A 13,434-nucleotide genomic window follows, 5' to 3' on the forward strand; every position below is an offset into this window, starting at 1 on the left:
TAACCTTGGTGATATCCAGCTCATCTATGTTTTGCATCAATGAAACTAAGAGAATTCTCATTTAGATTGTCCTGCAATCAATACACACATGCGTGTGCACACACACCCCTAAAACATTTGATGCAAAACATTCAAAAGGAGAACAACGTGATCAAATATATTCAATCTCTTTTAAGCCTTGGCTATGATTAATATTGACTGGGTAAGTTTTATGTTTCCAGTAATAATGACGATCTTTTCAAGATTACTGAGTTTTCTGATCAGGAGTAATAAATTGCTCCTATTACTCAAGAGAAATATATACATGAAGCTTTCAGTACTCTAAAACGTCAAGATAATGACCAAAGTTCGATTTATTTCCCCTGATTTGTTTTCTCTCTTTTAATACGCAAAAAAACCCAAGGTAGTAAGAAGATCATATTAGAAAAAGTGTTTTTCGGGGCACTTGGGTGGCTCATTCAGTTAAGCATCTGACTTCAGCTCAGGTCATGATCTCATGGTTCATGAGTTTGAACCCCACAGAGCCCCCTTCTGCTCCTTTGTTCCCCTCTCCTCTGCCCCTCTCCCCTCAAAAATATACACTAACAAAAAAGAAAAAGTGTATATGAAATCAGAAATCATGGTTTAGAAAAAATAGAGTATTTAGTTTTATTGTTTTTCTACAACTCAACTGAAATGACCTACATTCTACCATCAAATACTACAGTCTGATTGTTTTCACATGGTAGTAGATTAATTATACTAACAAATAAATCTGGTTCTCTTAGAGATGTTACTAAGGCTCAGGGAAGTATATTTTAGGTTATGGCGAACTACTATACATGAATACTCCTGCACATTCTTACACCTTATTTCTAAATGAAACCACCCGTTTCCCTTTCTGACCCCATTCGGATACTTTGGAGCAAAGTACAGATACTTGTGCAAGCAATGCAGTTTGGAAGTATTTATACAGTCTCATGCATGGAGACATAATTTCTGCGTCTTCCCTTCCAGGTCTTTAGAAAGCAAAAACAAAGGGTATAATATTGAGAAATGAAATTTGGTTTTGTGTCATCACCAAGCCTTGTTCTTACGCTCCTCTGTTTTTAGTGACTGCTAACCACTTCCGAAGGTGCTTGCAAATTTTTCAGAGAATGTAGCATAGTATCATCAGGCATGGTTCACAATTCCGACAGGGCTAGTTGAGTCCCATGCCAAATGCACAAAGCTCACGTATAGTTGACATACTGTACTTGCAAGGGTGGAAAAGGTGTTTCAGTGTCCAGACATGAAGGAGACATTAAGTAATTTTAGCGAGTACTAAGCAGATTTAGAGAATGCATTTCATGCAACGTCAGAGCTAAAGTCATTCTAAAATTCTTGTAAGAATATGACCTGAATATGAAGAGTATTAATAAAGGAAAACTTTCCCAGAGTTGAGTGTATAAAAGCCTTATTATGATGTCAATTACTCCAATTTTGTTTCTTAAAATAAACATATTTAGTTATCACCCACATTTTCCTCAAATCATAGTTAAAAATTTCATCTTTTCTTTGTAGATCATATCTTCCTTAATTGATTCCATTTTTCTGTATCCTTCACTTAAAAATGGTTAACTTTTTCTTAGCTTCCAGGCTTCTTAAGCAATTTAACAATAGCACTATTATTAGTACAGTCTATAAATATAAAGGCCACATGTAATAAAGAGTTGATTGATCCAATTTCATGCAATTTGAGCAAAATGAGTGAAATTTTTGACTTGACTGCTTGTGCAGCCTAATATAAGTAATTCTCCTTGATGGTTGTTCTACACATGTTGGCTTTAGAGAGGAGATAAATTCTTAAATAGTTTACAAACAATGCCAAGATATAAACATAATGACTTCATACTTTGTAACTATGGTATTTTTTTCCCATTTAAAACATACACCTTCCACAGAAAGGATAAGGAACCATACATAAGGTAAGTTTTGAGTGGCTCTTTTACCCTTCAAAAGATCTCATTTACCAGTCTCCAAATCCTGAAATTTCATTATTAGAATCATGTGCCACCGATTCTTCTTCTTCTTCAAAGTACAGTTAGTTCACAAACAGTACGACCTTATGTACAGAATGATCTGGTGGACAGATATTCTGTTATAATAGATTTTCTTACATGTAAAATAGAATACTGTGGCTGCAAAAGATTAGAAACATCAAGAAAAAATATCAAAGAGAAAAATAAGTCACTGAAAGACAGACTTCACCAGGTTTACAAACTTGCCAGTGACTAGTTTTGCTACTTAAAATATATATATATATATACATTTATTGACTATGAGTAGTCTCAGTTAAAGGGAGTAAAACTAAGAAGCTGAAGACTATTTGTCAAACAACAACAAAAAGAAAGATTGGTCAAAAGTTTTGTGAGCTATTGCAGCAAAGATATTTTCCATTAAAGAGGAATGATAAAGAGAAAAAATGAAGACATCAGCAGAGAAACAGAATTTTTGATGGCCCATATGCAACCACACTGGACCTTTTTGTAAGAATTGCAGTAGCCAAGGAATCGCAAATACTCAACTGTGATAACATGTAGTTATATTGCTAATTCAACAGGAGGTACACGTCTTAAAAATGAAGGTTAACCTCAATTTAGCCACGTGTCAGCACTAACCATGAATAGACAGCAATCTCCCATAAGCACAATTGAATTAGTTAAAAAAAAATGAAAATAACTTTAAAGCAGAAATGCTGACCTTGACTATTATTTTCTTTTAAAATGTTATTTATATCAACAGTTAAAAAAAAAGAGATACAATAGAAGATTAGTTTTATGGTTGGATCATTTTTTTCCAGTTTTGTCTTGTTTGTCTCTTTACAAAATGCTTCTCATTAAATATATTTATATTTTCTTGAATGGAGTCAAGAATTTTAATAAAGACATCATTACGTCTGCATATACACTCCAACTCTCACGGCGACAGAAAATGTCAAATGTAAAATAAATTCTGTGGCTATAAAACAAGTAGCTTAATTGAAGTACATTTATTTTGGTCTGCCTTCCACAAGTAACAGTTATTTCAGTTAACAGATGGGGAAAAGTCTGCAGGTCTTAAACCTAATACTACTCTAATAAACTCAACATAAGGTTCTTATTTCTCTAACATAAAGCAACTCAATGCAAATGAGGATACAAGGTAAATATTACTCGGTGCTCATTATGAAGTGATAAATCCATCATCACAGCATGTGGTTCAGGACCTACCCACTTAATCTACCCAGTAACATAACATGGCTGTGTAAATATGCACTCCCTCAGAATCTAACGTGTATTTCATTTGTTAAAACCTGTAATTTTTGAGTACTTTCTAAGTGGTGTCCTATAAACAGAATGATTAAGATTAATTACAATGATTTGTCTTTTAAGTAAGGATACCTTATTTAAATAAGGTACCACTAATGAAAGGCCAGATTAAATTAATGTCCATCATTAGCAGGACAATAAGAAATTTATGAGATGTTTGTCACTGACGTTAACTCTTCCTAACTATCAACCTTTGAAACTCTTGCAGGTTTTTGTTCCAATTGTGAAAGTGTAAATTTATTCATCAGCGCCAGATTGATTCATCGAGTATGACATCAATAAATAGGATATAAAAATACATTGAAAAACTTCCACATGTTATAACATGTCACATAAGAGCAGTTAAATGTTATTAACTGATGTTTACATTTGTCTCCTGTATGTGTATATGTACGTTTACACACACACACACACACACACACTTAATTAGAACAAACCTGTTTTAGCTATCCCAATGACTGCAAAATAAGAGGACCAAACATAAAGTTTTCTCCCCCCATTAACTGTCGATTGAAATGGAAAATATTCCAAGTGTATTTTATGTATCAGATTCAGAATGACTTCTATTTTGGACTAAGTTACTAGCATAGGGTGTGTTTTCTTTGTTTGGATCATTGAAATTAGCCCTGTTTTAACAAAAGGCCTGAGAAGAAAAAGACATAAAGGAAAGGAAAAATGTAGGCACAAGATTGAAGCCACATTTCTGTTAGCCCTGAAATAAATTTAGAAAACATTCAAGATCTAGGTATTACTCGAGGTTGATAGACTTTATGTCATCCTGACCACTTTGGGTGAAGAACTTGGTCACTGCCCCATTATTGATCGATGACAGCCCCATTCAAGGCCCCATTTTTGATCGATGATCCTATTCTTATGAGGAGTGGCATTAGGAGTTGTTGAGTGTCACAATTCCTATGAAAAATCAGAATATACTGGGACAAAATTCTCAAAACCTGCTAGGGGAAATCAACCTTCTCATACTTCCCCTATCCTCAGTCACCATGGCCTTTATTCACCATGAATAAAATTGTTCTTTCTCCCCCAATGTTACATCAGAGGTGGTGCCTCATCTCTCCTTAGTTAATTCCCTGCTGTCCCCACATAAACCATAACCATATTCTGAAGGTCAATTTCAAAATAAAGGTTGCCTTCTGCTTTGCCTGAATTCACCTTAGTTAAGGTTAGAAAATCAGAAACAGCACCTTAAAACATTCCTATAAATGGCCGCCACGGGAGGCAATTGGAATTATAGAACTCTCAAGTATATTTGAAGCCAAGAGTTTGTATCCTCTAATATCACTATTTTCCACACGAACAGAATGAGGCTCTGAGCACCAAAGTGACTTGCAAGACTGGTGCTCATTCCACACATCCACATACCTCTCACCATACTGCACCATATTGAAAAAATTTTTTTAATCTTTATTTTTGAGAGAGGGAGACAAGAGGGGGAGCAGGAGAGGAAGAGAGAAAGAGGGAGACAAAGAATCCAAAGCAGGCCCCAGGCTCTGAGCTGTCAGCACAGAATCCAACGCGGGGCTCTAATTCATGAACCCTGAGATCATGACTTGAGCTGAAGTCGGACACTTAACCAACTGAGCTACCCAGGAGCCCCCGTACTGCACCATATTAATAAATAACATAGTCACTATTAGTTGAATATTCTGTTATGCAGGTCCAAAAGCATGCTGATAATGCCACAGCTACACTGAATGTAAAGTCAACTATCCTGTCAAGTCTTAACCAAAATATCTAAATATTGAAAAGTATTTTAATTTTGGTTTCTATTGTCATTAGGATCTTATATATTAATGGAAAAACTGTCATATCAAAATTAAATTACTAATTTTCTACTCACCTAGTAACAATATATGATGCATATGTCCCTAAAAACTGGTATGCTTTTCAATATAAAGCCTCTAAACCAGCAGTGTTACTTTCATTGGCATGAATATTCTTACGTTCTAAGAGAGAACAAAGTTTGATAGAATGCAAATTTATTTAATAATGTGTATTTTATTTACCGGCACTATGAAAGAGGTTAGGGTGGAATGTGAAACTTAATATGTTTGTGATGTAACTCATAGTCATGTGTTCAAAATAAACCTTTGGATTAGAACCAGGTATTCTCACTGAATAAGATCTAGCAACTGTTCCAAAGTTTTGGAAGTTAAATTATTTCAGTCCTATGGAATTTCTTAAAAGATCTTTGTGGCTTAATGTTGGTCAAAAGGTACAAACTTTCAGTTATAAGATGAATAAATTCCAGGGATCTAATGTACAGCGTGGTGACTATAATTAACAATACTGTATTGCATACCTGAAACTTGCATTAATATCTTAAACGTCCTCACCATAACAACAACAACAATAAAGTGTTAAGTGTGTGAGGTAAAGGATGTGTTAACTAACCATACTGTGGTAAACCTTTCTCAACATATATGTATATCAAATCATCACATTGTACACCCTCAACTTATACAATGTTACATGCCAATTAGATCTCAATGAAAATAGAAAAGTGTTTTTATAAAATTGTTCTTTGAAATGTAGCAATATTCCAAAGGTTTTTTTCCTATTTATAAATTGTGTAAGATTGTATCTGTCATATTTATAATGATCTTTTAAGAAATAACTCCTTTATATTAACAAAGATTATATAGGTATAATACAAATATATTAAAGAATACATTAAGATTTTTATGTATTTTCTTTTTAGACTTCAGGCACAGAGAATATTTAGTGCTATTTTATCAGATTAGCAGGCTATGCAAGACCCCAGTCTTGTTTTGTTTCATTTTTTAAAAAAAAATTATTTGATGTTTGTCCATTAATCCTAATGTCCACTCTCACTTTCTCCCCAGCTTCCTTACCACCATGGGTACCCACTTTAATAGTGTTATATCCTAACACATGGCATGTAACCCTGATAATGCCTTACTGTTTACGTGTTTTAACAATCACATATGACAGGTTATATTTCTTGTATTTCTAACATTTTTCAATGAGCCATATTTTATGATTTATATCTTGGGCTTTATGTATAGCTAGTTAATTATTCCTTAATGCTGTAAGCATCAATTACTTTTAAAAATAGCCCACTTTTACTCATCTTCCTGTTCTTTCCTAAAATGCCTGTTTTCTCATCTTCCTGTTCTTTCCTAAAATGCCTGTTTTCTCATTTGTCATAACATAAGTATTTTATAATAGAATAATTTTGGGCTTTCACTATTTTTAAAAAGACTTAAAATCATTATGAAACAAAAGCCAGCAGTGTACTATATTGAAAACATAGTCTTGATGGTGATTCTTTAACGTTCCTTTTCATCCTCTATGGTCCAAATAACACAGGACCGGGCGTTACCAAGTGTGGATATAATCCTATGACTGACTGCACCTTCTCTCTGATGTTTCGTCAGTCACTTAATGTCTCTCAACTTCTTTGTTTTCACTAATAAAATCTGGAGTTTGACAATATTCAAAAACCTGGTAGGTTCTAAAATCGAAGCTACTCTAAATTGTTTAGGATACTTCAGAAAGAGAAAACTTATCTGATGGTGGTTTAACCATGACGGGCTGATGGGCACAGGAGTTGGTTTGTATTGAGCTTTGACCAGGATCGGAGAATGATGCTAAATATAACCCTCTTGAACTTCAGGGATCTCTACACACTTCACGGCATTAACCTTGTTGAAAATGATCAATGGTAACACATATAGACTTAATCTTAGAAGAACAACAACTGCCAACAATTGATAAATGTTCAAAATGATTATTTCTGAGAACAGTACAGATAATCTGCTGTTGCTAAACTCTTGCTTTAAAGTTCAAACCCCAATGTTGAAACTTAAAAATTATTTGACTTTTGACATATTATTAAATCTCCTAATATTCCATCAAATGGGAAGTGAGAATAATGGCACTGTTTTGTATTAAAGGTAAAAGAGGGCACCTGGATGGATTCTTCAGTTGAGCAACTGACTCCTGATTTCAGCTCAGTTCACTATCTCACGGTTCATGGGATCGAGCCCCGTGTCAGGCTCTGCACTGACAGCACAGAGCCTACTTGGGATCCTCTCATTCCCTCTTTCTCTGCTCCTCCCCCACTTGCATGCTGGCACACACTCTCTCTCAAAATAAGTAAACTTAAAAAAAAAAGAAAATGTCACACAGTTGTTTGTTGTTAACATACCGTTAATCACTGTAAGGTGGGGACTGTCACCAAGAATAATGTGTACTACAGTACTTATTCCACGTTCTGTGAAAAAATGAATACATTAATGAATCATATTGGGTCTATTTCATGTCTTTATAAATGTGCATTTTTAAATGCAATGAATCTTACTGTACTGAGAATAAGAACTGTTTGGCCGCTTGACATACAGGAAACATGATTTCTACCTTCCCATAGCATATAGAACTGAATCATAAGCAATGATCAAACCATCAGCATACTATAGCACTAACAAAGACTGTGGAGAGGGGCATTTCTAGTTCATTTACTTGAACCTTTATTATAACAACACTTTGCATCAGATATACTGTCAGTCAGTGATCTAGTGTTTTCTTTGGACATTTAGAAATTTCTATCCCTGTGTCATCATGCAGATAAAGCATCTTGGTGGTTAATTATTTCCTTTAGTTGCACATTTTAAAAACCTATAGCAAAAGTCTACTGTTTTGCCTGTAAGTATAATACATTATAGATTAATAAATCGACTTGACCTATAAGATTAGCATTGTTAATTCTTGACTCATTTTATCAAGTAACACACATAGCTTAACATTACATATGATTGCCAAGTTTAAAATGAAAGTATGACATTGTTCTACCCCCTCACCCATCTCCCAATTCCTCTGTCCTATAGGTAAATACTTTTGAATCTTTCAGCTGCTTAATCTGGCATTTTTGTATCTCCGTATTTCCACATCACATGTGTATGTCCATTTTTATTTACCAATATGACCGAACTCCAAGATTCGGCACTTAGTTTTGTCACTTAGATCTTAATTTTCCCAAAGCTCCTGAAAAGTATACTGATAAATTCAGAGAAGAAACACACACGTGGGTGCACATGCATACACCTCAGGAGGGAAGCCTACACTTACTGGTTTCTTCCTGGGGTAAATGACAGATCAGCTCTTCCATCTGTTATTCCTGTTTCCCTTCCTTCAGACAACAGTTAGTGTCCCAGCACAAAACGTAGTTCAATCGTATATTCAGGACAAATGTTATCATGCTTTAATCAGGACTGGTATCTTTCCTGTTCTCTGAATGCCATTTCAGGCACTTTCCTCCCTCAGACTTCTGTGGCTGGAGGGCATTCTTTGGTAAATTATTTTTGCAAGATACAGGACAAGTCTATTTTTAAGATGTTCGTCTGGAAAATATTTTCTTCTTGCATGCTTGATTAGTTATATTTTTTTACATTTATTATTTATTTTGGCACAGAGTGAGAGCACAAGCAGACGAGGGGCATAGAGAAATGGGGGGAGAGAGAACCCCAAGCAGGCTCTTGCACTGCCAGTGCATAGTCCGACACATGGCTTGAACTCACAAACCATGAGATCATGACCTGAGCTGAGACCAAGAGTCAGACGCTTAAACATCTGAGCCATCCAGGCGCCCCAGTTACATTACATTTTTGATATACTGCTCTGAGGTTTCTTTTTGCGCTTGTGTCCCTGTTGAGATGTCCAAAGCCATTCTCATGACCCATCCTTTGGATATGACATTCAGTTTTCCTCTTAACAATCTTATGGGAACTTCATTTTGTCTCCAGTGTTCTGAAATTTCATCTGCTGCGCTGGGCACTCAGTGGATTCATTTAGTCTGGAAATTAACGTACTCGAGTTCTGGAAAATTTCTTGAATTTGCTTATTTCCTCTCACGTATTACCTCTGTTTTCTTTAAGAAGATTATTCTTCAGCCATCAGGCTTCCTGGCACAACCCAGAAGTTTCCTACTGTTCTTTGTCTTTTGCTTTACTCTTGGGGATTTGCCTCATTTTATCTTCCAACTCACCCACTGAGATTTTCATTTTTCTTCCTACAGGCAGGCAGTGTTGGGCAGAATCCTTTAAGGAGAAAGAAATTACATCCTGTTTGGACCGGTGAGAATTTAGCAGAAAATTAGCTCTAAGTTTGTTGACTTGGCAATGGAAAAGGTAGGAAAAGACCTCACAGTTTGGGTGGGCAGGAAGCAACTACCACCCTAGGGCAAAAGGAAAAAAGGTAAGCAGTTGAAATAATCAAAGCCTAAAAACAGACCTGAGGTGTCTCAGAGAGAGAATACCCAGATGGCAAAAAGGGACAATTACTCAATTGGTGCTTCTGTCTCCTCAGTTCAGGAGAGGGGCACTCCACAACTGTGACCTAGACCTGGAAGTGGGGGCTCTAGGGGACCAGTCCTAATCTCTCTCTGATGGGTGTCAGCCTGATGAAGCTAGTTTTACCAGTGCTGGGACAGCAGCAAACTATTTCACTATTGCCATGAGCAGCAAGCAGTGCAGGGGTGAAGCAGCTCTGCAGGGAAGCCAGCAGACCTAAGTCCTTTGTCCTTGCTCCAGCGTTCCTTAGTCCCTCTCATAGCCCTGGTAACCCGACAGACTGGGAGCACCTAGCCAAGCACAAACAGGCTTTCCACCATCTCAGTTGGCCAGCTTCACAAGACAACGGGGAGAAGGATGGGTTTGGAGAGGAGAAACAGTGTCTTAACAACTCTAATTTTATTTTCTTCTCAAGGTTTCTTCTTTTAGAACATTCTGATCTAACGTCACGATGTGTTATTTTCTCTTATTCCTCTGTACATATTGAAATGTTATTCCTTGTGTAGCATCTATTCCTTGTTCCTTTTCATTTGTTGCCTTCCTCCTTTCTTTTTTTTTTTTCCCCTCTGCAGTTATAGTTTATGCCTCCAACTTTCTGAGAACACTCAGGCATCTGCCTATAATCACAACTGGCAAACAAAAACTCTTCAGTATGCGGAAGGAGCTGAACAAATATAAGCTTTATCCTAGGTCCATTTGAATAAGGATTCCTTGAGGAAATCCTGGTGGCATTGTCTTTGGATGCTTCCTTTAAGGCTGATGGGCTCCTCAAAGAACTCTCACAGCCTCCTACCTGATGGGTAACACTGGACCCATCAAGCCCAGTAAGGCAAGAGTTCAGAGATCTCATTATCCCAAGACATCAATTACTAGCCATACACCTGCTTTACAAAATTTTGTTTTCCCGGTTTTCATTCTTTCCAGTCTAATGCCAGGAGTGTAGATATCACGCAACGACCTTCAGTGCATTCATGTTGTAATACTTTTATTAGTCCAGCAAATCTCCATCTTAACACGGATGTTGTGTTATTTTTGGAGCTCTTTATTAACAATATACACACAAGTAATTCTGAAATGAAGTACTAATTATTGGGACTAGAAAATTCAGGCTAACAGAATCATCTGAGAGTTTTCTTACTACCCTTCTCTGGCATCTTTCACTCCTCAGTGGCTCTTAAAAATGTTTGCAGACTTAAATTTGTAAACTTTTAGGATTACCGAGTATATAATCCCATTTAATTATCTTCAACTTGTAGCACAGGTTGCCTAAATTATTTATTTTTTATGAATAAGAATTTGGAAAATACTCAGCATGGAATCCTGAAATGTGTGATGGTAGACAATTTACTCTTTCTAAAATGTGATTTAAAAAGAAAGTAAGAGTAACACTTCTGGAGTCACTTAACTCTCTAACTCTATAGTGCCGTGCAAAGTAACTTTTACCAGAGTTTCTATGTGTCCCGCAGGAATCTCTGTGCATCACACAGGTTAAGAAAATAAATGGCCAGATTTCACCTCAAGGATATTGTCACTAACCAAGGCTGATACCTTAATAGGGCTATACATGTAATTATAGTTTAATTTGAAATTGAATTTCAATTAGTTCTTCTGGAAAGAATGAATCATTATTACCAAGCATTATTAGAACCTCAAAAATCATATATCTATTTGTTTTCAAGTCAATAAAATGTAGTTTTCACTTATCAACATTTTAATATCAGGTATCTATTTTGAAATTACCCAAATATCAATGTAATTGGAAAGTACCACTGGTAGTATTAAATGAGCATGCATTCTGATTTGATCCTTTGATGATTCAGATTAATGTAGATTCAGTGTGTAGATATTATGAGCTTCATTTTTTTTTGGCTTCAATACACTTCATATACAGCCAAATGTATAATTTGAAATTCCCCTGCCAGAAAGAGTATTCAGTATAATATCAAAAACCAAGTTACTTGTTACAAACATACAAAGTACCTAATCTACAGCTACACAAAAGATACACAAATATTTTACTATAATAATTACCATTATTTATTAGTCAATGTATATTACACAGTTGCAAAGACCTTTATGTATATAATTGCATTTAATCCTCCCAACAAAATAATATACATATTACCATTATCCCCAATTATACAGATGACAAAATTAACAGTTAAGTAACTTTCATTATCTTGCCCAAAATACATGCAGCTTAAAAATAGGTAAGGTAGGGGTTCCTGGCTGACTCAGTTGGTAGAGCATGTGACTATTGATCTCGGGGCTGTGAATTGAAACCCCAAGTTGGATGTTAAGATTACTTAAAAAAATAATAATACCAGGAAGTCCATTGTATATTATATGATGTCAGTAAAGGTGCTATAATGCAGTGTGTGTGTGCATCCATGTGCACTTGCACCCATGTGCATAAAATAGTATCTTGTTCTAATATCACTATTAGCCCAATCTACTTGCAATGATATATCTTATATGCAGGATAATGAACCCCTAAAGATGTCCACATACTAGTCCCCAGAACCTGAGAATATGTTAGGTTGCATGGTAAACGAGAATTAAGTTTAAAAATGGAATTAACTCAACACATCTACGGAGGCAAGGGAAACAAAAGCAAAAATGAACTACTGGGACCTCATCAAAATAAAAAGCTTCTGCACAGCAAAGGAAACAATCAGCAAAACTAAAAGGCAACTGACAGAATGGGAGAAGATATTTGCAAATGACCTATCAGATAAAGGGTTAGTATCCAAAATCTACAAAGAACTTACCAAACTCAACACCCAAATAACAAATAATCCAGTGAAGAAATGGGCAAAAGGCATGAATAGACACTTCTCCAAAGAAGACATCCAGATGGCCAACCGACACATGAAAACATGCTCAACATCACTCATCATCAGGGAAATACAAATGAAAACCCCAATGAGATACCACCTGACACCTGTCAGAATGGCTAACAGTAACAACTCAGGCAACAACAGATGTTGGCGAGGATGAGGAGAAAGAGGATCTCTTTTGCATTGTTGGTGGCAATGCAAGCTGGTGCAGCCACTCTGGAAAACAGTATGGAGGTTCCTCCAAAAACTAAAAATAGAACTACCCTACGACCCAGCAACGGCACTACTAGGCATTTATCCACGGGATACAGGGGTGCTATTTCGAAGGGACACATGCACCCATGTTTATAGCAGCACTATCCACAATAGCCAAAGTATGGAAAGAGCCCAAATGTCCATCGATAGATGAATGGATAAAGAAGATGTAGTATATGTGTGTGTGTGTGTGTGTGTGTGTGTGTGTGTGTATATATATATATATAAAATGGAGTATTATAATGTATATATATATAATGTAGTATGTGTGTGTGTATATGTGTATATATATATGTGTATATGTGTATATGTATATGTGTATATATATATAATGGAGTATTACTCGGCAATGAAAAAGAATGAAATCTTGCCATTTGCAACTATGTGGATGGAAATGGAGGGTATTATGCTAAATGAAATTAGAGAAAGACAAAAATCATATGACTTCACTCATAGGAGGACTTTAAGAGACACAACAGATGAACATAAGGGAAGGGAAACAAAAATAATATAAAAACTGGGAGGGGGACAAAACAGCAGAGACTCCTAAATATGGAGAATAAACTGAGGGTTACGACAGGAGTTGTGGGAGGGGGGATGTGCTAAATCAGTAAAGGCCACTAAGGAATCTACCCCTGAAATCATTGTTGCCGTCAATACAAGGCGCCTGTTTATCCCAGG

The 13,434-nt window shown here is 36.0% G+C and overlaps 1 long non-coding RNA gene across 1 annotated transcript in view; it reads right to left on the minus strand.

The window, feature by feature from the left end:
• Positions 1-7,518: 7,518 nt before the first annotated feature.
• Positions 7,519-13,434, minus strand: part of LOC123383486 — a 64,434-nt gene continuing 58,518 nt past the window's right edge. The window contains exon 5 of the long non-coding RNA XR_006593236.1: positions 7,519-7,587. This is a non-coding gene — a long non-coding RNA (uncharacterized LOC123383486). The remainder of the gene's footprint in view (positions 7,588-13,434) is intronic.

This window comes from Felis catus, chromosome X (genome assembly GCF_018350175.1).
Source record: "Felis catus isolate Fca126 chromosome X, F.catus_Fca126_mat1.0, whole genome shotgun sequence".
Taxonomy (NCBI): Eukaryota; Metazoa; Chordata; class Mammalia; order Carnivora; family Felidae; genus Felis; species Felis catus.